Raw genomic sequence first — 24,766 nt, forward strand, 5'->3', positions numbered from 1 at the left:
ACGAATAGGAGTGAATGGAAAACAAAGAGTTCCCACATAATAGCCACGTTAGTGGTCGAACCTTCTTCAAGTAGGTTGCGTTCAGAAAGGCACTTAACGTTGGGGGACGGTTTGTTAGAATTTTGAGAGTCATCCAGCTTTTAGTTAGTTTCCTGTCCTGTTCTCTGCTTATCAATGCTCGCTTACAGAGTGTTCGCGATAGAAATGTGTGAAATAAGTGACAGACTGACGACAAAGGGAAAATAAACAGAAGAAAACCTCGACGTTTTGCCATAGCAGGGTTAAATATACAACAAGCAAAACAAACTTTTTTTTGTGCCCACTTCTCATACTTTTTTATTTATTTTTTTTTTTCACACTTAAGTCCGCATTGCTGTCGTAGGTCATTTCCCAGTCTGCGTTGTGCCTCAGTGTGGCAATCTTTACTTTAGTAAAGCCACCCCTTTTGTTTGAGGATTTTTCGGGGGAAACTCTAAATAACAAAAGGCGCATTTGGTAAGGCAAGGGGAAACCTTCATTGTACGATCTTTGGACTGAAATATGAGTCACAATCGGCAAAAAAGCGATGCTTTTTTCGTGAGTTCAATCAAAGTCACCTTAGCTAATCGGAGCTAGCAACACGATTTGGTTGCCCCAAAAGAATGTTGACGTTTGCTCGTGCAACGCCCACGCCACTTCATACCGAAAAACTCGGAAAATGGCCGAATGTGAAGTTGAGATAATGACTACAAGATACTCAGAAAGGTAATCAAAACAGAGTATCAAATACTCTCGATCAGAAGTATTTGCAAGATACCAAGATACTTCAAAAGTATTTTAAATATAGTATCTTGAGTCGAGTATTTGAGATAGTCACAAGTCTGGTTTCCGTACACAGCAAAAGAGACGAGACGAGTTGCCCCATCAGCCACTCTTGGGGAAAAAAAAACAGGTGTGCAGTTTTTTGTTATACTCCCCCGAAGGGGGAACAGAGTTGCGGATTTGTTTTCTCCGAGCCGCCATGCGCTATTTGCCGAAATCGAGCACGTGAGGAGCAGAGCACCTAGTGCCATGCAGGAAAGCCACCGCTACGGTCGCTCCGCCGACGTACGTTGCCCTGCTTCCCCCTCCCTCTTCTCCTTTTCTGTTTTTATATCTTTTTTTTATGCGAAAGCATTAATAGTTTTATTGAGCGGAGCCGGCGTTGTCCTTAACCGCGAAAAATGGCAGAGATATTTTCTCTGCGCCGTAACGGCTCTTAAAATGGCTGAGGCGCGGCCCGCACTCCTCATAGTTCCAAGAAACGCCAGCCCACACTCCTGGCACTGCCACCGCTCGCTGTCGCAGCAGCGCACACCCGCCGCTACCCAGAGCCCGGCCGGACAGCGTCCACGGAGGCCGCCCGACCGGCCTCAGCGGAGGATAGCAGCGAACGCTTTCGCATTCCTACACGTAAGCAGTCTCAAGTGTCCTCCTCTAATTTCTTATGCGCGGCGGCGTCACACCGAATTTAGTCACGTGACGAGCAAAGCATCCAGGGCCGTGCAAAAAGCCGGCGCTACGGACGCAACTCTGCTACCGTATGGTATCTATATACCAGGGGTGGCCAAACCGTGGCTCTCGAGCCGCATGCGGCTCTTTGCTGGTTCATGTGCGGCTCGCGGATCCCTCGTAAAGTGACTCCCCCTCCCCTCCCCCCCTCTGCCCCTTTCCGCGTTTCCCCAAGAATGAAAGAAAGGATTTCATAATAAAGAAGAGCTTGCGGTTTGGCAGCCTTGTACCCCCGTACGTACAGTCGAGCCGCTTTTCACTCGTATATTTGCACAGATCATGCTTCTTTCAATGTTCGAGGGAGTTTGCAAGACCATAGGGGGAAAGGCAGCAAGGGCAGGGACTCTCAAATCATGTATGCACTTTGGCTTGGGGTTGAGGAAATGTTCTGTCTCAAGGCCTTTGTTGCTCGCCGGTGATACCTGTCCTCTTTAGATAAAGAATAACGGATGTTCCCTCCATATCGTTTCTTCTTGAAGGTCGAGGAAACCCTGTTTGAACTCATACATAGCTTCCACTAGTCAAAGACGTTATGTTCAAGTTTATAAAGAAGCTGCTTCTTTATGCTTTTTTTGGGGGGGGGGGGGGGATTACTAGGCAGCGGTTAGTGAAGGCGCGTCTGGAACGCTTGTATGAAAGGGCAAAAGTTTTGCTGTACCAAAGTCTTGCCAACTTTTGTCCAGAGTCTGGACAAAATTTGGCTCCCCCCCCCCCCCCCGCCGCGACTCTTAGAAGTTTTGGGATTTTGCTTGCGGCTCTTAGGCCGGGGCATCCTGGCCACACCTGCTATATACAATAAAGGCCCGTTCACACTCTTGCGACCGACTTCGACCGAGTGCACTAAAACTTCTTGAAACCTCTTAAACCACTTGGTTGCCATGGCAACCGAGGACGCCGAGGTCTGCGCTACTGCGCTTAGCCGGTCGTACCTGGTCGTAAGGAGTTGCAAGCGGCCCTCCGACGAACCAATAAGGAGTCGACAAAAAAAAAAAAAAAGGAATGTGGCTCCTCCTACCTTTTTCTTCATCCCGTCTGTCCCGACTCCCGTTCCCTCGAAGATGGCCGACGAGTTTAGTTCTTGTTTCGAGGTAGCACTTATTGAAAAAGTTGAGCAGTTCCCATGGATATGGGATACATCCCGACACGATTATCGTGATAAGATAAAGCGGGAGAATTCCTGGAAGACCATCGGCAACCTCCTAAGTAAGTATTCATTTCTCAACGTTTGTTTTGAGAGAGGTACGTATAGCGAGCACGGCAGCTGGATCGCCGCGCCCGAGCGTATTCCAGATTTTTACTGTGAATAGGTGACCAGAGATCAGCAAACTAGTTTTTATTTATTTATTTATTTATTTATTTATTTATTATACCCTCAGGGCCGAAGCATTACAAAGGGGGTGGGCAACGGAAGTACAAAAAACGCTGAAAATGGTTAGTCCGGCACAGATCATGAATAGTAACTTGTTAAAGCTTCTTTAAAGAGGACAAAATCGCCAATGGACGCAATGGGTGTGTTTCTTTAACGCGTGAAAACAGTGTATTAGCACTACGGCACCTCTGCATGTGTGTATATTCGAGGCGCACGGGCAGCTACGTACTGTTGAGACACAGATGGTCGCGGTCGGTGACGCTCGCTGCGATCCTCCATCCTTTACTTTCACGGTCTGAATCGAAAGCTGGGCACAAATGCTCCCTCTGCTCGAGCGGCACAGCTCTTATTCAAAGCTAGATCAGCTAATTGCTCAGACTCGCAGGAATCACTCCAGCCAAACACTTTCCCCCGTCTTTCAATCTCGCGGTCTGATCTGAAAGCTGGGCGCAAATGCTCCCTCTGCTCGAGCGGCACAGCTCTGATTCAAAGCTAGACCAGCTAATTGCTCAGACTCGCAGGAATCACTCCAGCCAAACACTTTCCCCCGTCTTTCAATCTCGCGGTCTGATCTGAAAGCTGGGCGCAAATGCTCCCTGTGCTCGAGCGGCACAGCTCTTATTCAAAGCTAGACCAGCTAATTGCTCAGACTCGCAGGAATCACTCCAGCCAAACACTTTCCCCCGTCTTTCAATCTCGCGGTCTGATCTGAAAGCTGGGCGCAAATGCTCCCTCTGCTCGAGCGGCACAGCTCTGATTCAAAGCTAGACCAGCTAATTGCTCAGACTCGCAGGAATCACTCCAGCCAAACACTTTCCCCCGTCTTTCAATCTCGCGGTCTGATCTGAAAGCTGGGCGCAAATGCTCCCTCTGCTCGAGCGGCACAGCTCTGATTCAAAGCTAGACCAGCTAATTGCTCAGACTCGCAGGAATCACTCCAGCCAAACACTTTCCCCCGTCTTTCAATCTCGCGGTCTGATCTGAAAGCTGGGCGCAAATGCTCCCTGTGCTCGAGCGGCACAGCTCTTATTCAAAGCTAGACCAGCTAATTGCTCAGACTCGCAGGAATCACTCCAGCCAAACACTTTCCCCCGTCTTTCAATCTCGCGGTCTGATCTGAAAGCTGGGCGCAAATGCTCCCTCTGCTCGAGCGGCACAGCTCTGATTCAAAGCTAGACCAGCTAATTGCTCAGACTCGCAGGAATCACTCCAGCCAAACACTTTCCCCCGTCTTTCAATCTCGCGGTCTGATCTGAAAGCTGGGCGCAAATGCTCCCTCTGCTCGAGCGGCACAGCTCTGATTCAAAGCTAGACCAGCTAATTGCTCAGACTCGCAGGAATCACTCCAGCCAAACACTTTCCCCCGTCTTTCAATCTCGCGGTCTGATCTGAAAGCTGGGCGCAAATGCTCCCTCTGCTCGAGCGGCACAGCTCTGATTCAAAGCTAGACCAGCTAATTGCTCAGACTCGCAGGAATCACTCCAGCCAAACACTTTCCCCCGTCTTTCAATCTCGCGGTCTGATCTGAAAGCTGGGCGCAAATGCTCCCTGTGCTCGAGCGGCACAGCTCTTATTCAAAGCTAGACCAGCTAATTGCTCAGACTCGCAGGAATCACTCCAGCCAAACACTTTCCCCCGTCTTTCAATCTCGCGGTCTGATCTGAAAGCTGGGCGCAAATGCTCCCTCTGCTCGAGCGGCACAGCTCTTATTCAAAGCTAGACCAGCTAATTGCTCAGACTCGCAGGAATCACTCCAGCCAAACACTTTCCCCCGTCTTTCAATCTCGCGGTCTGATCTGAAAGCTGGGCGCAAATGCTCCCTCTGCTCGAGCGGCACAGCTCTGATTCAAAGCTAGACCAGCTAATTGCTCAGACTCGCAGGAATCACTCCAGCCAAACACTTTCCCCCGTCTTTCAATCTCGCGGTCTGATCTGAAAGCTGGGCGCAAATGCTCCCTCTGCTCGAGCGGCACAGCTCTGATTCAAAGCTAGACCAGCTAATTGCTCAGACTCGCAGGAATCACTCCAGCCAAACACTTTCCCCCGTCTTTCAATCTCGCGGTCTGATCTGAAAGCTGGGCGCAAATGCTCCCTGTGCTCGAGCGGCACAGCTCTTATTCAAAGCTAGACCAGCTAATTGCTCAGACTCGCAGGAATCACTCCAGCCAAACACTTTCCCCCGTCTTTCAATCTCGCGGTCTGATCTGAAAGCTGGGCGCAAATGCTCCCTCTGCTCGAGCGGCACAGCTCTGATTCAAAGCTAGACCAGCTAATTGCTCAGACTCGCAGGAATCACTCCAGCCAAACACTTTCCCCCGTCTTTCAATCTCGCGGTCTGATCTGAAAGCTGGGCGCAAATGCTCCCTCTGCTCGAGCGGCACAGCTCTGATTCAAAGCTAGACCAGCTAATTGCTCAGACTCGCAGGAATCACTCCAGCCAAACACTTTCCCCCGTCTTTCAATCTCGCGGTCTGATCTGAAAGCTGGGCGCAAATGCTCCCTCTGCTCGAGCGGCACAGCTCTGATTCAAAGCTAGACCAGCTAATTGCTCAGACTCGCAGGAATCACTCCAGCCAAACACTTTCCCCCGTCTTTCAATCTCGCGGTCTGATCTGAAAGCTGGGCGCAAATGCTCCCTGTGCTCGAGCGGCACAGCTCTTATTCAAAGCTAGACCAGCTAATTGCTCAGACTCGCAGGAATCACTCCAGCCAAACACTTTCCCCCGTCTTTCAATCTCGCGGTCTGATCTGAAAGCTGGGCGCAAATGCTCCCTCTGCTCGAGCGGCACAGCTCTGATTCAAAGCTAGATCAGCTAATTGCTCAGACTCGCAGGAATCACTCCAGCCAAACACTTTCCCCCGTCTTTCAATCTCGCGGTCTGATCTGAAAGCTGGGCGCAAATGCTCCCTCTGCTCGAGCGGCACAGCTCTGATTCAAAGCTAGACCAGCTAATTGCTCAGACTCGCAGGAATCACTCCAGCCAAACACTTTCCCCCGTCTTTCAATCTCGCGGTCTGATCTGAAAGCTGGGCGCAAATGCTCCCTCTGCTCGAGCGGCACAGCTCTGATTCAAAGCTAGACCAGCTAATTGCTCAGACTCGCAGGAATCACTCCAGCCAAACACTTTCCCCCGTCTTTCAATCTCGCGGTCTGATCTGAAAGCTGGGCGCAAATGCTCCCTCTGCTCGAGCGGCACAGCTCTGATTCAAAGCTAGACCAGCTAATTGCTCAGACTCGCAGGAATCACTCCAGCCAAACACTTTCCCCCGTCTTTCAATCTCGCGGTCTGATCTGAAAGCTGGGCGCAAATGCTCCCTGTGCTCGAGCGGCACAGCTCTTACTCAAAGCTAGACCAGCTAATTGCTCAGACTCGCAGGAATCACTCCAGCCAAACACTTTCCCCCGTCTTTCAATCTCGCGGTCTGATCTGAAAGCTGGGCGCAAATGCTCCCTCTGCTCGAGCGGCACAGCTCTGATTCAAAGCTAGACCAGCTAATTGCTCAGACTCGCAGGAATCACTCCAGCCAAACACTTTCCCCCGTCTTTCAATCTCGCGGTCTGATCTGAAAGCTGGGCGCAAATGCTCCCTCTGCTCGAGCGGCACAGCTCTGATTCAAAGCTAGACCAGCTAATTGCTCAGACTCGCAGGAATCACTCCAGCCAAACACTTTCCCCCGTCTTTCAATCTCGCGGTCTGATCTGAAAGCTGGGCGCAAATGCTCCCTCTGCTCGAGCGGCACAGCTCTGATTCAAAGCTAGACCAGCTAATTGCTCAGACTCGCAGGAATCACTCCAGCCAAACACTTTCCCCCGTCTTTCAATCTCGCGGTCTGATCTGAAAGCTGGGCGCAAATGCTCCCTGTGCTCGAGCGGCACAGCTCTTATTCAAAGCTAGACCAGCTAATTGCTCAGACTCGCAGGAATCACTCCAGCCAAACACTTTCCCCCGTCTTTCAATCTCGCGGTCTGATCTGAAAGCTGGGCGCAAATGCTCCCTCTGCTCGAGCGGCACAGCTCTGATTCAAAGCTAGATCAGCTAATTGCTCAGACTCGCAGGAATCACTCCAGCCAAACACTTTCCCCCGTCTTTCAATCTCGCGGTCTGATCTGAAAGCTGGGCGCAAATGCTCCCTCTGCTCGAGCGGCACAGCTCTGATTCAAAGCTAGACCAGCTAATTGCTCAGACTCGCAGGAATCACTCCAGCCAAACACTTTCCCCCGTCTTTCAATCTCGCGGTCTGATCTGAAAGCTGGGCGCAAATGCTCCCTCTGCTCGAGCGGCACAGCTCTGATTCAAAGCTAGACCAGCTAATTGCTCAGACCCGCAGGAATCACTCCAGCCAAACACTTTCCCCCGTCTTTCAATCTCGCGGTCTGATCTGAAAGCTGGGCGCGAATGCTCCCTGTGCTCGAGCGGCACAGCGCTTATTCAAAGCTAGACCAGCTAATTGCTCAGACTCGCAGGAATCACTCCAGCCAAACACTTTCCCCCTTCTTTCAATCTCGCGGTCTGATCTGAAAGCTGGGCGCAAATGCTCCCTCTGCTCGAGCGGCACAGCGCTTATTCAAAGCTAGACCAGCTAATTGCTCAGACTCGCAGGAATCACTCCAGCCAAACACTTTCCCCCTTCTTTCAATCTCGCGGTCTGATCTGAAAGCTGGGCGCAAATGCTCCCTCTGCTCGAGCGGCACAGCTCTGATTCAAAGCTAGACCAGCTAATTGCTCAGACCCGCAGGAATCACTCCAGCCAAACACTTTCCCCCGTCTTTCAATCTCGCGGTCTGATCTGAAAGCTGGGCGCGAATGCTCCCTGTGCTCGAGCGGCACAGCGCTTATTCAAAGCTAGACCAGCTAATTGCTCAGACTCGCAGGAATCACTCCAGCCAAACACTTTCCCCCTTCTTTCAATCTCGCGGTCTGATCTGAAAGCTGGGCGCAAATGCTCCCTCTGCTCGAGCGGCACAGCTCTTATTCAAAGCTAGATCAGCTAATTGCTCAGACTCGCAGGAATCACTCCAGCCAAACACTTTCCCCCGTCTTTCAATCTCGCGGTCTGATCTGAAAGCTGGGCGCAAATGCTCCCTCTGCTCGAGCGGCACAGCTCTGATTCAAAGCTAGACCAGCTAATTGCTCAGACTCGCAGGAATCACTCCAGCCAAACACTTTCCCCCGTCTTTCAATCTCGCGGTCTGATCTGAAAGCTGGGCGCAAATGCTCCCTGTGCTCGAGCGGCACAGCTCTTATTCAAAGCTAGACCAGCTAATTGCTCAGACTCGCAGGAATCACTCCAGCCAAACACTTTCCCCCGTCTTTCAATCTCGCGGTCTGATCTGAAAGCTGGGCGCAAATGCTCCCTCTGCTCGAGCGGCACAGCTCTGATTCAAAGCTAGATCAGCTAATTGCTCAGACTCGCAGGAATCACTCCAGCCAAACACTTTCCCCCGTCTTTCAATCTCGCGGTCTGATCTGAAAGCTGGGCGCAAATGCTCCCTCTGCTCGAGCGGCACAGCTCTGATTCAAAGCTAGACCAGCTAATTGCTCAGACTCGCAGGAATCACTCCAGCCAAACACTTTCCCCCGTCTTTCAATCTCGCGGTCTGATGTGAAAGCTGGGCGCAAATGCTCCCTCTGCTCGAGCGGCACAGCTCTGATTCAAAGCTAGACCAGCTAATTGCTCAGACTCGCAGGAATCACTCCAGCCAAACACTTTCCCCCGTCTTTCAATCTCGCGGTCTGATCTGAAAGCTGGGCGCAAATGCTCCCTCTGCTCGAGCGGCACAGCTCTGATTCAAAGCTAGATCAGCTAATTGCTCAGACTCGCAGGAATCACTCCAGCCAAACACTTTCCCCCGTCTTTCAATCTCGCGGTCTGATCTGAAAGCTGGGCGCAAATGCTCCCTCTGCTCGAGCGGCACAGCTCTGATTCAAAGCTAGACCAGCTAATTGCTCAGACTCGCAGGAATCACTCCAGCCAAACACTTTCCCCCGTCTTTCAATCTCGCGGTCTGATCTGAAAGCTGGGCGCAAATGCTCCCTGTGCTCGAGCGGCACAGCTCTTATTCAAAGCTAGACCAGCTAATTGCTCAGACTCGCAGGAATCACTCCAGCCAAACACTTTCCCCCGTCTTTCAATCTCGCGGTCTGATCTGAAAGCTGGGCGCAAATGCTCCCTCTGCTCGAGCGGCACAGCTCTGATTCAAAGCTAGATCAGCTAATTGCTCAGACTCGCAGGAATCACTCCAGCCAAACACTTTCCCCCGTCTTTCAATCTCGCGGTCTGATCTGAAAGCTGGGCGCAAATGCTCCCTCTGCTCGAGCGGCACAGCTCTGATTCAAAGCTAGACCAGCTAATTGCTCAGACTCGCAGGAATCACTCCAGCCAAACACTTTCCCCCGTCTTTCAATCTCGCGGTCTGATCTGAAAGCTGGGCGCAAATGCTCCCTCTGCTCGAGCGGCACAGCTCTGATTCAAAGCTAGACCAGCTAATTGCTCAGACTCGCAGGAATCACTCCAGCCAAACACTTTCCCCCGTCTTTCAATCTCGCGGTCTGATCTGAAAGCTGGGCGCAAATGCTCCCTCTGCTCGAGCGGCACAGCTCTGATTCAAAGCTAGACCAGCTAATTGCTCAGACTCGCAGGAATCACTCCAGCCAAACACTTTCCCCCGTCTTTCAATCTCGCGGTCTGATCTGAAAGCTGGGCGCAAATGCTCCCTGTGCTCGAGCGGCACAGCTCTTATTCAAAGCTAGACCAGCTAATTGCTCAGACTCGCAGGAATCACTCCAGCCAAACACTTTCCCCCGTCTTTCAATCTCGCGGTCTGATCTGAAAGCTGGGCGCAAATGCTCCCTCTGCTCGAGCGGCACAGCTCTGATTCAAAGCTAGACCAGCTAATTGCTCAGACTCGCAGGAATCACTCCAGCCAAACAATTTCCCCCGTCTTTCAATCTCGCGGTCTGATCTGAAAGCTGGGCGCAAATGCTCCCTCTGCTCGAGCGGCACAGCTCTGATTCAAAGCTAGACCAGCTAATTGCTCAGACTCGCAGGAATCACTCCAGCCAAACACTTTCCCCCGTCTTTCAATCTCGCGGTCTGATCTGAAAGCTGGGCGCAAATGCTCCCTCTGCTCGAGCGGCACAGCTCTGATTCAAAGCTAGACCAGCTAATTGCTCAGACTCGCAGGAATCACTCCAGCCAAACACTTTCCCCCGTCTTTCAATCTCGCGGTCTGATCTGAAAGCTGGGCGCAAATGCTCCCTGTGCTCGAGCGGCACAGCTCTTATTCAAAGCTAGACCAGCTAATTGCTCAGACTCGCAGGAATCACTCCAGCCAAACACTTTCCCCCGTCTTTCAATCTCGCGGTCTGATCTGAAAGCTGGGCGCAAATGCTCCCTCTGCTCGAGCGGCACAGCTCTGATTCAAAGCTAGATCAGCTAATTGCTCAGACTCGCAGGAATCACTCCAGCCAAACACTTTCCCCCGTCTTTCAATCTCGCGGTCTGATCTGAAAGCTGGGCGCAAATGCTCCCTCTGCTCGAGCGGCACAGCTCTGATTCAAAGCTAGACCAGCTAATTGCTCAGACTCGCAGGAATCACTCCAGCCAAACACTTTCCCCCGTCTTTCAATCTCGCGGTCTGATCTGAAAGCTGGGCGCAAATGCTCCCTCTGCTCGAGCGGCACAGCTCTGATTCAAAGCTAGACCAGCTAATTGCTCAGACCCGCAGGAATCACTCCAGCCAAACACTTTCCCCCGTCTTTCAATCTCGCGGTCTGATCTGAAAGCTGGGCGCGAATGCTCCCTGTGCTCGAGCGGCACAGCGCTTATTCAAAGCTAGACCAGCTAATTGCTCAGACTCGCAGGAATCACTCCAGCCAAACACTTTCCCCCTTCTTTCAATCTCGCGGTCTGATCTGAAAGCTGGCCGCAAATGCTCCCTCTGCTCGAGCGGCACAGCGCTTATTCAAAGCTAGACCAGCTAATTGCTCAGACTCGCAGGAATCACTCCAGCCAAACACTTTCCCCCTTCTTTCAATCTCGCGGTCTGATCTGAAAGCTGGGCGCAAATGCTCCCTCTGCTCGAGCGGCACAGCTCTGATTCAAAGCTAGACCAGCTAATTGCTCAGACCCGCAGGAATCACTCCAGCCAAACACTTTCCCCCGTCTTTCAATCTCGCGGTCTGATCTGAAAGCTGGGCGCGAATGCTCCCTGTGCTCGAGCGGCACAGCGCTTATTCAAAGCTAGACCAGCTAATTGCTCAGACTCGCAGGAATCACTCCAGCCAAACACTTTCCCCCTTCTTTCAATCTCGCGGTCTGATCTGAAAGCTGGGCGCAAATGCTCCCTCTGCTCGAGCGGCACAGCTCTTATTCAAAGCTAGATCAGCTAATTGCTCAGACTCGCAGGAATCACTCCAGCCAAACACTTTCCCCCGTCTTTCAATCTCGCGGTCTGATCTGAAAGCTGGGCGCAAATGCTCCCTCTGCTCGAGCGGCACAGCTCTGATTCAAAGCTAGACCAGCTAATTGCTCAGACTCGCAGGAATCACTCCAGCCAAACACTTTCCCCCGTCTTTCAATCTCGCGGTCTGATCTGAAAGCTGGGCGCAAATGCTCCCTGTGCTCGAGCGGCACAGCTCTTATTCAAAGCTAGACCAGCTAATTGCTCAGACTCGCAGGAATCACTCCAGCCAAACACTTTCCCCCGTCTTTCAATCTCGCGGTCTGATCTGAAAGCTGGGCGCAAATGCTCCCTCTGCTCGAGCGGCACAGCTCTGATTCAAAGCTAGATCAGCTAATTGCTCAGACTCGCAGGAATCACTCCAGCCAAACACTTTCCCCCGTCTTTCAATCTCGCGGTCTGATCTGAAAGCTGGGCGCAAATGCTCCCTCTGCTCGAGCGGCACAGCTCTGATTCAAAGCTAGACCAGCTAATTGCTCAGACTCGCAGGAATCACTCCAGCCAAACACTTTCCCCCGTCTTTCAATCTCGCGGTCTGATGTGAAAGCTGGGCGCAAATGCTCCCTCTGCTCGAGCGGCACAGCTCTGATTCAAAGCTAGACCAGCTAATTGCTCAGACTCGCAGGAATCACTCCAGCCAAACACTTTCCCCCGTCTTTCAATCTCGCGGTCTGATCTGAAAGCTGGGCGCAAATGCTCCCTCTGCTCGAGCGGCACAGCTCTGATTCAAAGCTAGATCAGCTAATTGCTCAGACTCGCAGGAATCACTCCAGCCAAACACTTTCCCCCGTCTTTCAATCTCGCGGTCTGATCTGAAAGCTGGGCGCAAATGCTCCCTCTGCTCGAGCGGCACAGCTCTGATTCAAAGCTAGACCAGCTAATTGCTCAGACTCGCAGGAATCACTCCAGCCAAACACTTTCCCCCGTCTTTCAATCTCGCGGTCTGATGTGAAAGCTGGGCGCAAATGCTCCCTCTGCTCGAGCGGCACAGCTCTGATTCAAAGCTAGACCAGCTAATTGCTCAGACTCGCAGGAATCACTCCAGCCAAACACTTTCCCCCGTCTTTCAATCTCGCGGTCTGATCTGAAAGCTGGGCGCAAATGCTCCCTCTGCTCGAGCGGCACAGCTCTGATTCAAAGCTAGACCAGCTAATTGCTCAGACTCGCAGGAATCACTCCAGCCAAACACTTTCCCCCGTCTTTCAATCTCGCGGTCTGATCTGAAAGCTGGGCGCAAATGCTCCCTCTGCTCGAGCGGCACAGCTCTGATTCAAAGCTAGACCAGCTAATTGCTCAGACTCGCAGGAATCACTCCAGCCAAACACTTTCCCCCGTCTTTCAATCTCGCGGTCTGATCTGAAAGCTGGGCGCAAATGCTCCCTCTGCTCGAGCGGCACAGCTCTGATTCAAAGCTAGACCAGCTAATTGCTCAGACTCGCAGGAATCACTCCAGCCAAACACTTTCCCCCGTCTTTCAATCTCGCGGTCTGATCTGAAAGCTGGGCGCAAATGCTCCCTCTGCTCGAGCGGCACAGCTCTGATTCAAAGCTAGACCAGCTAATTGCTCAGACCCGCAGGAATCACTCCAGCCAAACACTTTCCCCCGTCTTTCAATCTCGCGGTCTGATCTGAAAGCTGGGCGCAAATGCTCCCTCTGCTCGAGCGGCACAGCTCTGATTCAAAGCTAGACCAGCTAATTGCTCAGACTCGCAGGAATCACTCCAGCCAAACACTTTCCCCCGTCTTTCAATCTCGCGGTCTGATCTGAAAGCTGGGCGCAAATGCTCCCTCTGCTCGAGCGGCACAGCTCTGATTCAAAGCTAGACCAGCTAATTGCTCAGACTCGCAGGAATCACTCCAGCCAAACACTTTCCCCCGTCTTTCAATCTCGCGGTCTGATCTGAAAGCTGGGCGCAAATGCTCCCTCTGCTCGAGCGGCACAGCTCTGATTCAAAGCTAGACCAGCTAATTGCTCAGACTCGCAGGAATCACTCCAGCCAAACACTTTCCCCCGTCTTTCAATCTCGCGGTCTGATCTGAAAGCTGGGCGCAAATGCTCCCTCTGCTCGAGCGGCACAGCTCTGATTCAAAGCTAGACCAGCTAATTGCTCAGACCCGCAGGAATCACTCCAGCCAAACACTTTCCCCCGTCTTTCAATCTCGCGGTCTGATCTGAAAGCTGGGCGCGAATGCTCCCTGTGCTCGAGCGGCACAGCGCTTATTCAAAGCTAGACCAGCTAATTGCTCAGACTCGCAGGAATCACTCCAGCCAAACACTTTCCCCCTTCTTTCAATCTCGCGGTCTGATCTGAAAGCTGGGCGCAAATGCTCCCTCTGCTCGAGCGGCACAGCTCTTATTCAAAGCTAGATCAGCTAATTGCTCAGACTCGCAGGAATCACTCCAGCCAAACACTTTCCCCCGTCTTTCAATCTCGCGGTCTGATCTGAAAGCTGGGCGCAAATGCTCCCTCTGCTCGAGCGGCACAGCTCTGATTCAAAGCTAGACCAGCTAATTGCTCAGACTCGCAGGAATCACTCCAGCCAAACACTTTCCCCCGTCTTTCAATCTCGCGGTCTGATCTGAAAGCTGGGCGCAAATGCTCCCTGTGCTCGAGCGGCACAGCTCTTATTCAAAGCTAGACCAGCTAATTGCTCAGACTCGCAGGAATCACTCCAGCCAAACACTTTCCCCCGTCTTTCAATCTCGCGGTCTGATCTGAAAGCTGGGCGCAAATGCTCCCTCTGCTCGAGCGGCACAGCTCTGATTCAAAGCTAGATCAGCTAATTGCTCAGACTCGCAGGAATCACTCCAGCCAAACACTTTCCCCCGTCTTTCAATCTCGCGGTCTGATCTGAAAGCTGGGCGCAAATGCTCCCTCTGCTCGAGCGGCACAGCTCTGATTCAAAGCTAGACCAGCTAATTGCTCAGACTCGCAGGAATCACTCCAGCCAAACACTTTCCCCCGTCTTTCAATCTCGCGGTCTGATGTGAAAGCTGGGCGCAAATGCTCCCTCTGCTCGAGCGGCACAGCTCTGATTCAAAGCTAGACCAGCTAATTGCTCAGACTCGCAGGAATCACTCCAGCCAAACACTTTCCCCCGTCTTTCAATCTCGCGGTCTGATCTGAAAGCTGGGCGCAAATGCTCCCTCTGCTCGAGCGGCACAGCTCTGATTCAAAGCTAGATCAGCTAATTGCTCAGACTCGCAGGAATCACTCCAGCCAAACACTTTCCCCCGTCTTTCAATCTCGCGGTCTGATCTGAAAGCTGGGCGCAAATGCTCCCTCTGCTCGAGCGGCACAGCTCTGATTCAAAGCTAGACCAGCTAATTGCTCAGACTCGCAGGAATCACTCCAGCCAAACACTTTCCCCCGTCTTTCAATCTCGCGGTCTGATGTGAAAGCTGGGCGCAAATGCTCCCTCTGCTCGAGCGGCACAGCTCTGATTCAAAGCTAGACCAGCTAATTGCTCAGACTCGCAGGAATCACTCCAGCCAAACACTTTCCCCCGTCTTTCAATCTCGCGGTCTGATCTGAAAGCTGGGCGCAAATGCTCCCTCTGCTCGAGCGGCACAGCTCTGATTCAAAGCTAGACCAGCTAATTGCTCAGACTCGCAGGAATCACTCCAGCCAAACACTTTCCCCCGTCTTTCAATCTCGCGGTCTGATCTGAAAGCTGGGCGCAAATGCTCCCTCTGCTCGAGCGGCACAGCTCTGATTCAAAGCTAGACCAGCTAATTGCTCAGACTCGCAGGAATCACTCCAGCCAAACACTTTCCCCCGTCTTTCAATCTCGCGGTCTGATGTGAAAGCTGGGCGCAAATGCTCCCTCTGCTCGAGCGGCACAGCTCTGATTCAAAGCTAGACCAGCTAATTGCTCAGACTCGCAGGAATCACTCCAGCCAAACACTTTCCCCCGTCTTTCAATCTCGCGGTCTGATCTGAAAGCTGGGCGCAAATGCTCCCTCTGCTCGAGCGGCACAGCTCTGATTCAAAGCTAGACCAGCTAATTGCTCAGACTCGCAGGAATCACTCCAGCCAAACACTTTCCCCCGTCTTTCAATCTCGCGGTCTGATGTGAAAGCTGGGCGCAAATGCTCCCTCTGCTCGAGCGGCACAGCTCTGATTCAAAGCTAGACCAGCTAATTGCTCAGACTCGCAGGAATCACTCCAGCCAAACACTTTCCCCCGTCTTTCAATCTCGCGGTCTGATGTGAAAGCTGGGCGCAAAGGCTCCCTCTGCTCGAGCGGCACAGCTCTGATTCAAAGCTAGACCAGCTAATTGCTCAGACTCGCAGGAATCACTCCAGCCAAACACTTTCCCCCGTCTTTCAATCTCGCGGTCTGATCTGAAAGCTGGGCGCAAATGCTCCCTCTGCTCGAGCGGCACAGCTCTGATTCAAAGCTAGACCAGCTAATTGCTCAGACTCGCAGGAATCACTCCAGCCAAACACTTTCCCCCGTCTTTCAATCTCGCGGTCTGATGTGAAAGCTGGGCGCAAATGCTCCCTCTGCTCGAGCGGCACAGCTCTGATTCAAAGCTAGACCAGCTAATTGCTCAGACTCGCACGAATCACTCCAGCCAAACACTTTCCCCCGTCTTTCAATCTCGCGGTCTGATCTGAAAGCTGGGCGCAAATGCTCCCTCTGCTCGAGCGGCACAGCTCTGATTCAAAGCTAGACCAGCTAATTGCTCAGACTCGCAGGAATCACTCCAGCCAAACACTTTCCCCCGTCTTTCAATCTCGCGGTCTGATGTGAAAGCTGGGCGCAAATGCTCCCTCTGCTCGAGCGGCACAGCTCTGATTCAAAGCTAGACCAGCTAATTGCTCAGACTCGCAGGAATCACTCCAGCCAAACACTTTCCCCCGTCTTTCAATCTCGCGGTCTGATCTGAAAGCTGGGCGCAAATGCTCCCTCTGCTCGAGCGGCACAGCTCTGATTCAAAGCTAGACCAGCTAATTGCTCAGACTCGCAGGAATCACTCCAGCCAAACACTTTCCCCCGTCTTTCAATCTCGCGGTCTGATGTGAAAGCTGGGCGCAAATGCTCCCTCTGCTCGAGCGGCACAGCTCTGATTCAAAGCTAGACCAGCTAATTGCTCAGACTCGCAGGAATCACTCCAGCCAAACACTTTCCCCCGTCTTTCAATCTCGCGGTCTGATCTGAAAGCTGGGCGCAAATGCTCCCTCTGCTCGAGCGGCACAGCTCTGATTCAAAGCTAGACCAGCTAATTGCTCAGACTCGCAGGAATCACTCCAGCCAAACACTTTCCCCCGTCTTTCAATCTCGCGGTCTGATCTGAAAGCTGGGCGCAAATGCTCCCTCTGCTCGAGCGGCACAGCTCTGATTCAAAGCTAGATCAGCTAATTGCTCAGACTCGCAGGAATCACTCCAGCCAAACACTTTCCCCCGTCTTTCAATCTCGCGGTCTGATCTGAAAGCTGGGCGCAAATGCTCCCTCTGCTCGAGCGGCACAGCTCTGATTCAAAGCTAGACCAGCTAATTGCTCAGACTCGCAGGAATCACTCCAGCCAAACACTTTCCCCCGTCTTTCAATCTCGCGGTCTGATGTGAAAGCTGGGCGCAAATGCTCCCTCTGCTCGAGCGGCACAGCTCTGATTCAAAGCTAGACCAGCTAATTGCTCAGACTCGCAGGAATCACTCCAGCCAAACACTTTCCCCCGTCTTTCAATCTCGCGGTCTGATCTGAAAGCTGGGCGCAAATGCTCCCTCTGCTCGAGCGGCACAGCTCTGATTCAAAGCTAGACCAGCTAATTGCTCAGACTCGCAGGAATCACTCCAGCCAAACACTTTCCCCCGTCTTTCAATCTCGCGGTCTGATCTGAAAGCTGGGCGCAAATGCTCCCTCTGCTCGAGCGGCACAGCTCTGATTCAAAGCTAGACCAGCTAATTGCTCAGACTCGCAGGAATCACTCCAGCCAAACACTTTCCCCCGTCTTTCAATCTCGCGGTCTGATCTGAAAGCTGGGCGCAAATGCTCCCTCTGCTCGAGCGGCACAGCTCTGATTCAAAGCTAGACCAGCTAATTGCTCAGACTCGCAGGAATCACTCCAGCCAAACACTTTCCCCCGTCTTTCAATCTCGCGGTCTGATCTGAAAGCTGGGCGCAAATGCTCCCTCTGCTCGAGCGGCACAGCTCTGATTCAAAGCTAGACCAGCTAATTGCTCAGACTCGCAGGAATCACTCCAGCCAAACACTTTCCCCCGTCTTTCAATCTCGCGGTCTGATGTGAAAGCTGGGCGCAAATGCTCCCTCTGCTCGAGCGGCACAGCTCTGATTCAAAGCTAGACCAGCTAATTGCTCAGACTCGCAGGAATCACTCCAGCCAAACACTTTCCCCCGTCTTTCAATCTCGCGGTCTGATCTGAAAGCTGGGCGCAAATGCTCCCTCTGCTCGAGCGGCGCAGCTCTGATTCAAAGCTAGACCAGCTAATTGCTCAGACTCGCAGGAATCACTCCAGCCAAACACTTTCCCCCGTCTTTCAATCTCGCGGTCTGATCTGAAAGCTGGGCGCAAATGCTCCCTCTGCTCGAGCGGCACAGCTCTGATTCAAAGCTAGACCAGCTAATTGCTCAGACTCGCAGGAATCACTCCAGCCAAACACTTTCCCCCGTCTTTCAATCTCGCGGTCTGATGTGAAAGCTGGGCGCAAATGCTCCCTCTGCTCGAGCGGCACAGCTCTGATTCAAAGCTAGACCAGCTAATTGCTCAGACTCGCAGGAATCACTCCAGCCAAACACTTTCCCCCGTCTTTCAATCTCGCGGTCTGATGTGAAAGCTGGGCGCAAATGCTCCCTCTGCTCGAGCGGCACAGCTCTGATTCAAAGCTAGACCAGCTAATTGCTCAGACTCGCAGGAATCACTCCAGCCAAACACTTTCCCCCGTCTTTCAATCTCGCGGTCTGATCTGAAAGCTGGGCGCAAATGCTCCCTCTGCTCGAGCGGCACAGCTCTGATTCAAAGCTAGACCAGCTAATTGCTCAGACTCGCAGGAATCACTCCAGCCAAACACTTTCCCCCGTCTTTCAATCTCGCGGTCTGATCTGAAAGCTGGGCGCAAATGCTCCCTCTGCTCGAGCGGCACAGCTCTGATTCAAAGCTAGACCAGCTAATTGCTCAGACTCGCAGGAATCACTCCAGCCAAACACTTTCCCCCGTCTTTCAATCTCGCGGTCTGATCTGAAAGCTGGGCGCAAATGCTCCCTCTGCTCGAGCGGCACAGCTCTGATTCAAAGCTAGACCAGCTAATTGCTCAGACTCGCAGGAATCACTCCAGCCAAACACTTTCCCCCGTCTTTCAATCTCGCGGTCTGATCTGAAAGCTGGGCGCAAATGCTCCCTCTGCTCGAGCGGCACAGCTCTGATTCAAAGCTAGACCAGCTAATTGCTCAGACTCGCAGGAATCACTCCAGCCAAACACTTTCCCCCGTCTTTCAATCTCGCGGTCTGATCTGAAAGCTGGGCGCAAATGCTCCCTCTGCTCGAGCGGCACAGCTCTTATTCAAAGCTAGACCAGCTAATTGCTCAGACTCGCAGGAATCACTCCAGCCAAACACTTTCCCCCGTCTTTCAATCTCGCGGTCTGATCTGAAAGCTGGGCGCAAATGCTCCCTCTGCTCGAGCGGCACAGCTCTGATTCAAAGCTAGACCAGCTAATTGCTCAGACTCGCAGGAATCACTCCAGCCAAACACTTTCCCCCGTCTTTCAATCTCGCGGTCTGATCTGAAAGCTGGGCGCAAATGCTCCCTCTGCTCGAGCGGCACAGCTCTGATTCAAAGCTAGACCAGCTAATTGCTCAGACTCGCAGGAATCACTCCAGCCAAACACTTTCCCCCGTGTTTCAATCTCGCGGTCTGATCTGAAAGCTGGGCGCAAATGCTCCCTCTGCTCGAGCGGCACAGCTCTGATTCAAAGCTAGACCAGCTAATTGCTCAGACTCGCAGGAATCACTCCAGCCAAACACTTTCCCCCGTCTTTCAATCTCGCGGTCTGATCTGAAAGCTGGGCGCAAATGCTCCCTCTGCTCGAGCGGCACAGCTCTGATTCAAAGCTAGGCCAGCTAATTGCTCAGACTCGCAGGAATCACTCCAGTCAAACACTTTCCCCCGTCTTTCAATCTCGCGGTCTGATCTGAAAGCTGGGCGCAAATGCTCCCTCTGCTCGAGCGGCACAGCTCTGATTCAAAGCTAGACCAGCTAATTGCTCAGACTCGCAGGAATCACTCCAGCCAAACACTTTCCCCCGTCTTTCAATCTCGCGGTCTGATCTGAAAGCTGGGCGCAAATGCTCCCTCTGCTCGAGCGGCACAGCTCTGATTCAAAGCTAGACCAGCTAATTGCTCAGACTCGCAGGAATCACTCCAGCCAAACACTTTCCCCCGTCTTTCAATCTCGCGGTCTGATCTGAAAGCTGGGCGCAAATGCTCCCTCTGCTCGAGCGGCACAGCTCTGATTCAAAGCTAGACCAGCTAATTGCTCAGACTCGCAGGAATCACTCCAGCCAAACACTTTCCCCCGTCTTTCAATCTCGCGGTCTGATCTGAAAGCTGGGCGCAAATGCTCCCTCTGCTCGAGCGGCACAGCTCTTATTCAAAGCTAGACCAGCTAATTGCTCAGACTCGCAGGAATCACTCCAGCCAAACACTTTCCCCCGTCTTTCAATCTCGCGGTCTGATCTGAAAGCTGGGCGCAAATGCTCCCTCTGCTCGAGCGGCACAGCTCTGATTCAAAGCTAGACCAGCTAATTGCTCAGACTCGCAGGAATCACTCCAGCCAAACACTTTCCCCCGTCTTTCAATCTCGCGGTCTGATCTGAAAGCTGGGCGCAAATGCTCCCTCTGCTCGAGCGGCACAGCTCTGATTCAAAGCTAGACCAGCTAATTGCTCAGACTCGCAGGAATCACTCCAGCCAAACACTTTCCCCCGTCTTTCAATCTCGCGGTCTGATCTGAAAGCTGGGCGCAAATGCTCCCTCTGCTCGAGCGGCACAGCTCTGATTCAAAGCTAGACCAGCTAATTGCTCAGACTCGCAGGAATCACTCCAGCCAAACACTTTCCCCCGTCTTTCAATCTCTCGGTCTGATCTGAAAGCTGGGCGCAAATGCTCCCTCTGCTCGAGCGGCACAGCTCTTATTCAAAGCTAGACCAGCTAATTGCTCAGACTCGCAGGAATCACTCCAGCCAAACACTTTCCCCCGTCTTTCAATCTCGCGGTCTGATCTGAAAGCTGGGCGCAAATGCTCCCTGTGCTCGAGCGGCACAGCTCTGATTCAAAGCTAGACCAGCTAATTGCTCAGACTCGCAGGAATCACTCCAGCCAAACACTTTCCCCCGTCTTTCAATCTCGCGGTCTGATCTGAAAGCTGGGCGCAAATGCTCCCTCTGCTCGAGCGGCACAGCTCTGATTCAAAGCTAGACCAGCTAATTGCTCAGACTCGCAGGAATCACTCCAGCCAAACACTTTCCCCCGTCTTTCAATCTCGCGGTCTGATCTGAAAGCTGGGCGCAAATGCTCCCTCTGCTCGAGCGGCACAGCTCTGATTCAAAGCTAGACCAGCTAATTGCTCAGACTCGCAGGAATCACTCCAGCCAAACACTTTCCCCCGTCTTTCAATCTCGCGGTCTGATCTGAAAGCTGGGCGCAAATGCTCCCTCTGCTCGAGCGGCACAGCTCTGATTCAAAGCTAGACCAGCTAATTGCTCAGACTCGCAGGACTCACTCCAGCCAAACACTTTCCCCCGTCTTTCAATCTCGCGGTCTGATCTGAAAGCTGGGCACAAATGCTCCCTCTGCTCGAGCGGCACAGCTCTGATTCAAAGCTAGACCAGCTAATTGCTCAGACTCGCAGGAATCACTCCAGCCAAACACTTTCCCCCGTCTTTCAATCTCGCGGTCTGATCTGAAAGCTGGGCGCAAATGCTCCCTCTGCTCGAGCGGCACAGCTCTGATTCAAAGCTAGACCAGCTAATTGCTCAGACTCGCAGGAATCACTCCAGCCAAACACTTTCCCCCGTCTTTCAATCTCGCGGTCTGATCTGAAAGCTGGGCGCAAATGCTCCCTCTGCTCGAGCGGCACAGCTCTGATTCAAAGCTAGACCAGCTAATTGCTCAGACTCGCAGGAATCACTCCAGCCAAACACTTTCCCCCGTCTTTCAATCTCGCGGTCTGATCTGAAAGCTGGGCGCAAATGCTCCCTCTGCTCGAGCGGCACAGCTCTGATTCAAAGCTAGACCAGCTAATTGCTCAGACTCGCAGGAATCACTCCAGCCAAACACTTTCCCCCGTCTTTCAATCTCGCGGTCTGATCTGAAAGCTGGGCGCAAATGCTCCCTCTGCTCGAGCGGCACAGCTCTGATTCAAAGCTAGACCAGCTAATTGCTCAGACTCGCAGGAATCACTCCAGCCAAACACTTTCCCCCGTCTTTCAATCTCGCGGTCTGATCTGAAAGCTGGGCGCAAATGCTCCCGCTGCTCGAGCGGCACAGCTATGATTCAAAGCTAGACCAGCTAATTGCTCAGACTCGCAGGAATCACTCCAGCCAAACACTTTCCCCCGTCTTTCAATCTCGCGGTCTGATCTGAAAGCTGGGCGCAAATGCTCCCTCTGCTCGAGCTTCACAGCTCTGATTCAAAGCTAGACCAGCTAATTGCTCAGACTCGCAGGAATCACTCCAGCCAAACACTTTCCCCCGTCTTTCAATCTCGCGGTCTGATCTGAAAGCTGGGCGCAAATGCTCCCTCTGCTCGAGCGGCACAGCTCTGATTCAAAGCTAGACCAGCTAATTGCTCAGACTCGCAGGAATCACTCCAGCCAAACACTTTCCCCCGTCTTTCAATCTCGCGGTCTGATCTGAAAGCTGGGCGCAAATGCTCCCTCTGCTCGAGCGGCACAGCTCTGATTCAAAGCTAGACCAGCTAATTGCTCAGACTCGCAGGAATCACTCCAGCCAAACACTTTCCCCCGTCTTTCAATCTCGCGGTCTGATCTGAAAGCTGGGCGCAAATGCTCCCTCTGCTCGAGCGGCACAGCTCTGATTCAAAGCTAGACCAGCTAATTGCTCAGACTCGCAGGAATCACTCCAGCCAAACACTTTCCCCCGTCTTTCAATCTCGCGGTCTGATCTGAAAGCTGGGCGCAAATGCTCCCTCTGCTCGAGCTTCACAGCTCTGATTCAAAGCTAGACCAGCTAATTGCTCAGACTCGCAGGAATCACTCCAGCCAAACACTTTCCCCCGTCTTTCAATCTCGCGGTCTGATCTGAAAGCTGGGCGCAAATGCTCCCTCTGCTCGAGCGGCACAGCTCTGATTCAAAGCTAGACCAGCTAATTGCTCAGACTCGCAGGAATCACTCCAGCCAAACACTTTCCCCCGTCTTTCAATCTCGCGGTCTGATCTGAAAGCTGGGCGCAAATGCTCCCTCTGCTCGAGCGGCACAGCTCTGATTCAAAGCTAGACCAGCTAATTGCTCAGACTCGCAGGAATCACTCCAGCCAAACACTTTCCCCCGTCTTTCAATCTCGCGGTCTGATCTGAAAGCTGGGCGCAAATGCTCCCTCTGCTCGAGCGGCACAGCTCTGATTCAAAGCTAGACCAGCTAATTGCTCAGACTCGCAGGAATCACTCGAGCCAAACACTTTCCCCCGTCTTTCAATCTCGCGGTCTGATCTGAAAGCTGGGCGCAAATGCTCCCGCTGCTCAAGCGGCACACCTCTTATTGAAAGCTAGATCAGCTAGGCGCTCGAAGCCAGATATTTCGGTAGCCGAATCCTATCGTCGATCGCTGAAGTCTATCGTACGCACGCAATGTAAGGGCATACTTTAAAACTGAAGCAGACTAGCTGAAGCAAATAACGAACTAGCGATCGAGTGCGTTGTCAAGTGAATTGTCACGTCATTGTTGAATCGCTGTCGAATTGATACCTACACTGACCGAGAAGCTTTAACACGCGCTAGCATAAAGAAAACACTATTCTTGTAGAATAGTCTGTTCCGAGTTTTCCTGTACGTCACATGCTCATCAGAATTTCATCACGCACAAAAAGATGGAAACAATTATAGTGCACTCTAGGTTCGCCGTAATAGTATTGGGAATCTGTTTCAAGGCAACTTGCCCCTTGCAGCAAGCTGCTAAACTTTTGTTGTTAAATCTGTGCCATGCTGTAGCATGCAACGAAAGGTTGTGTGTAGAGAATACCTGCATAGATGAAAAACTGATGGGCATTTGTTTTCTCGGGACACAAGTGCGGGCATTGTTCGAGCTGAAGCACCCATGAATGCCCGGTACCTTGAAGAGGCTATAAAAGACATACCTGAGGTACATTACAAAAAGATTATGTTCATTTTAATAAACCATGGTAGTCGCGAGCAGTCTCATTAAGGAGGTAGCGCCATCTATCAATACAAGCGCCAAACCCGCCCGGCTATTCGACTTGGTCTGCGTCGCCGCTCGCCGTTGACCCTGGCAAGTTTCTTGGCCCTATTTTTTTACAGAAAGATAGCTACGCTTTCTAATTTTGCAAGAAAACACCGATCTGTGAAATACACTTTTGACGAAAAATTTAGATTACTACGTGCAGGCGTCGATTTTTACGGTGTGTTTTAGATCGAGCCTGGTGACTTGGGTCACCCTATTTAAAGCACTTGAGCCGGCTTACAAATGTTAAACAGTGAGTACATTCTAAACATAATTTATTGCCTCTGAGCCAGACTTAGTGCATGTTGAAAGATTTATGCGGTCCCCACATCATCAAGGAACAGCCAAACCTCCCCCACAAAATTATGGAAAATGAATAACGGACCCAGTGAAATCATATGGGAAGAAAATTAGTAAGATTTTTATGACTTGTACCATGGTGACTCGAACTAAGACAAGTCTTCTTTCCTTTCGTTATGGGCTAGAACGTTTCTTCAAAAGGTAAATGCCTTAATTTGTAAATATTTGGTTTTTTTACTGCAGAGCGCAGTGCAGATGAATGCAAACGTGCATGGCAGGCCATACGAGGCAGGTATGGTCGGGAGGCCAGAAACTGTACGGGCCGAAGCGGGGCTGGCAGGGACGACATCCGGCAGCCAAGCTGGACGCTCTGGAACTTGCTGAGCTTCCTCAAGCACCAGATCCACCCCAGAGCGTACTATGCATATTATATTATTAGACTATAAATAAACTTTAATTTCTTTTGCGAGCGTAACATGCTCATACTTCCTTTCAGCTCAAAAAAGCCACAAATGGCCTTGGAACAGGCAAATCTAGTGGTGGCACCCGAGGCAAGCGGGGGATTGTCGCCAGTGACACCTACAGGCAAGTTTCCTTTCACGCAACATTCTGCTTTTTGTAGGCCCTACGCCAAAAATCTCTAGTGCTCATTAGTCGAAACTA

At 52.1% G+C, this 24,766-nt stretch overlaps 1 long non-coding RNA gene across 1 annotated transcript; it reads left to right on the forward strand.

Annotated features, from left to right (window-relative positions):
• Nucleotides 1-2,656: 2,656 nt before the first annotated feature.
• On the forward strand, nucleotides 2,657-24,694 carry LOC121834572. Its single transcript, XR_006077261.1, has 3 exons — nucleotides 2,657-2,733; nucleotides 24,347-24,518; nucleotides 24,600-24,694. It is a non-coding gene; the product is annotated as an uncharacterized LOC121834572 (long non-coding RNA).
• Nucleotides 24,695-24,766: the final 72 nt, after the last annotated feature.

This window comes from Ixodes scapularis, unplaced genomic scaffold, assembly GCF_016920785.2.
Source record: "Ixodes scapularis isolate PalLabHiFi unplaced genomic scaffold, ASM1692078v2 ptg001583l_1__unscaffolded, whole genome shotgun sequence".
In the NCBI taxonomy this organism is placed as follows: domain Eukaryota; kingdom Metazoa; phylum Arthropoda; class Arachnida; order Ixodida; family Ixodidae; genus Ixodes; species Ixodes scapularis.